General features: G+C 45.9%; 1 protein-coding gene across 1 annotated transcript in view; it reads left to right on the forward strand.

Annotated features, from left to right (window-relative positions):
* The window catches only part of RAB3D (RAB3D, member RAS oncogene family), an 11,825-nt gene extending 10,202 nt beyond the window's left edge, over nt 1-1,623 (forward strand). The window contains exon 6 of the transcript XR_824199.1: nt 203-1,623. The gene's annotated coding sequence lies outside the window, so the exon portion shown is untranslated. The remainder of the gene's footprint in view (nt 1-202) is intronic.
* Nucleotides 1,624-3,116: the final 1,493 nt, after the last annotated feature.

A 3,116-nucleotide genomic window follows, 5' to 3' on the forward strand; every position in this document is an offset into this window, starting at 1 on the left:
AGAGACCAGCAAACAGAAGAAGCTATAACAGAGGGAACCGCCTTGGAAGCTACAGGCAATAGATTAAAACCCTGTGGTTACTACCATCTACATAGGAAGGGGCCTATAGATCTTGAGAAATATAAGTCGGACCAAGGAACTAGCTAAAAATGAACTGAAGCCACAATACTCACAACAAAACCGGACAAAACAAAACGCCCAGGTTGGGCGTCCCTAGCTACCAGGGGCTCCTGCTGGGAGGTGATCTTCATTTTGACACCTTCCTGGCCCCATCCTCTGCTCAGTGGCCCTTCCTGCCCACCTGAGTCCAACCTTGGTGACACAGTACCTCTTTCTACCCTGGCACACTGATACCCCAGAACTTTCCACTGTGAGGACAGCCAAAGTGTGTGATTTGTCCAGTCTCCCAGCCCCTGCTGCCAAAGTGACTTTCTGTAGCCTTGAGGATCTCTGCTACTTCCTACCAGGAATGGGCAAGGTCTGGGTCCAGTTTAACGTAGTTCTTACCTTTACAGAAGCTGGAGATTGAATTTGTTTCTAGAGGGCCCTGTTCACCCCAAACCAGGGACTGCCCTTAGAGTGTCAAAAGTGGGGGTATTTTTAAACACCAACAAATTTGACTGCGATGAAAAGGACAAGTTCTTGGAAATACACCACATGAGACTTATCAGAAGGTTTGGGTCAGGGGAGTCTAAAGTGTTAGTTGCTTTAACATAAAAGAAATTAAAGCAGCTAGAAAAAGACTTCTTAAGACACACCATGGCCTGTCAAGATTGCCTTTGCCTGTCCATTTTCCTTAAACTGCTGCCAGAAAAAAAATGTTTGGCCAGAGTGTCACTATCAAGGGGACCAGCTGACTTGTGTGATAGCCTATGTGATAAAAGACAGCTTTGGCTGCATCTTGTACCTGACCTGGCCTAAGATTTCTGTTTACACAAGACTTTTCAGCAGTTCAACTTTAAGTTGTAGTTGAGACAGCTGCCACTCTTGAGGGTTCTCTCAAGCCTGGGAATGATGTAGGAGAATTTTTCTTGTTTGGTCTAAAAATGGTGTTCAGTTTTTATCTTATGATGTTTTGGGGGGAGGTTTAACTCCTGACAGTGTCTGGAAAACTGCACCTGATGTTCTCAAAGATCACCAGGAGGGAATGGAGGTTTGTTGAGTTTACAAACAAAGATTAAGCCAAAGGCTGTGGGAAGACAGCTTCCTGGTGCCAGGGAGGCTGGGATCTGGGGAGGTGCCTTGAGGCTGTATCCTGCATCCCTGATGTGCCTTCTTATTTGCTTTCAAGTTGTCTTTCCAATGTCAGCAGGAAATTGCCATGATCGCCTTTTGGGGTTTGGGGTTATGTTTGTTTTACTTTTCTTTGGCTTCTCTGGGGATCATTTTCTTGTGTGTTTCTCTCCCAGCTCCACTGAAAACAAAACAAGGGGTGAAATTTGATCTCAGTCTTGAAGTGCTAATTCCAATAAGTGACTTCTCCTCCATGATCCCAGAACACACCAGGAGAGAGCTCTAGACCTTTATATTCTGGGTGTGGTTCTCCTTGTGTAAGCCGTTCTTAGATGTTCAGTCATAAAGAAGTGCACTTTTCTCGAGAAAATTAAAGTTGTTATGCCCAGATGCTGTGGTTCTTTTCTTTCCATTAGTGAAATGGAGTTTCCAGGAAGAGGACAGTTGAATCACAGCCAAGTGGAGAGTTGGTTGAGGGCCGTGTGTGATGCTGCAGAACCTGAATCAGGACAGGGAAGCTCTGGTCTGGGGCTGCCTCTAGTTGGACTGATCTCTGGTGACCTCCATGGTGGCTCAGATGGTAAAGAATTTTCCTGCAATGCGGGAGATCTGGGTTTGATCCCTGGGTCCGGAAGATCCCCTGGAGAAGGGCATGGCAACCCACTCCAGTATCCTTGCCTGGAAAATCCCATAGACGGAGGAGGCTACAGTCCACGGCAGGCTACAGCCCCTGGGGTCGCAGAGTCAGACATGACTGAATCGACTTAGCATGCATGCAAAGTGATAGATAAAAAGTGATTTCTTAGAAAGGGACGCTTGTAAGGTTCACAAGCGGGCAGCGCAATGCTTGCCTGCCCCGGGTACTCAGTGAGTTACATTTTTATAGTCAGAGGAAGAGAGTGGAAGGGGAGAAAATCTTATCTGTCTTCCCCCAGGTAGGGCAGGGAGGTTTACTTGTCCCTCCCTACGTGGTCAGGCCAGGACTGTCACAGCACTTCTGGAAAATATTTTCAGGTCTCAGTACAATGAAGTTCCTTCTTTTTGAAAAGTCACCTTCCCGTAAATGATAGTTTTTTGTGTCCACAGAGCCTGACTGTAGAGTCATTAACTTGATGACACCACTGGGCAGATTGTAGGCCTTATTTTCTACTGTTGTTTTATTGTTTTGGGGGGCATGGTGCAAAGAGCACATCTTAGGGGCCAAATAACACGTTTTGGGGGTTCCTAACTCAGTGAGCTCACTGGGCAGGATGTGGGTCTCATGCCACCATTATTTTATTGCTTTGGGGCATGCCCCATGCTGGTGTTGCATGGTTTTGTTGTTAGCTTGCTTTTATCATTAAGCAAGCCAGTCTGACTTTGATGCTAAGTGACCTGTTTTGCTATATAATAAGTCAGGCAGGCCCACCTTGTTTCAGAATTTTCCCATTACTTTCTCGAGTGATCATTAATCTTATTAACGGGGTTTCCAAGCTAACTATTTGATCATCCTCTTTTGTCCCTATCAGACACACAGGCGAGATCAGAGTCACGCCCTCGTGGTAGTTTGAGTCACTTTTTACGGTACATTTCTTCCTGGTTTACTTTCGTCAGTCATCTTGCTTTGCCTGGTTCTGAGCCCGTATTTTTTTTGTCTTAAGCTCCTCCAGGGCTTCCCTGATAGCTCAGTTGGTAAAGAATCCGCCTGCAATGCAGAGACCCTGGTTCGATTCCTAAACATTTCCACCAAATAAAACATTCTCTACTTTCGGCTTGTGATTAATTTTTTAGTCAACACTATTATGGACTTTCTGTACACAGGAGAGAACTTCTTCACCCCGGGGCCCATCTAGGTTCACCACCTTGGTATAGAGGGTAAGGAGGACGATGTGTTAGGTCTTAGT

The sequence above is a fragment of the Bison bison genome, unplaced genomic scaffold, assembly GCF_000754665.1.
Source record: "Bison bison bison isolate TAMUID 2011002044 unplaced genomic scaffold, Bison_UMD1.0 scf7180017864492, whole genome shotgun sequence".
In the NCBI taxonomy this organism is placed as follows: domain Eukaryota; kingdom Metazoa; phylum Chordata; class Mammalia; order Artiodactyla; family Bovidae; genus Bison; species Bison bison.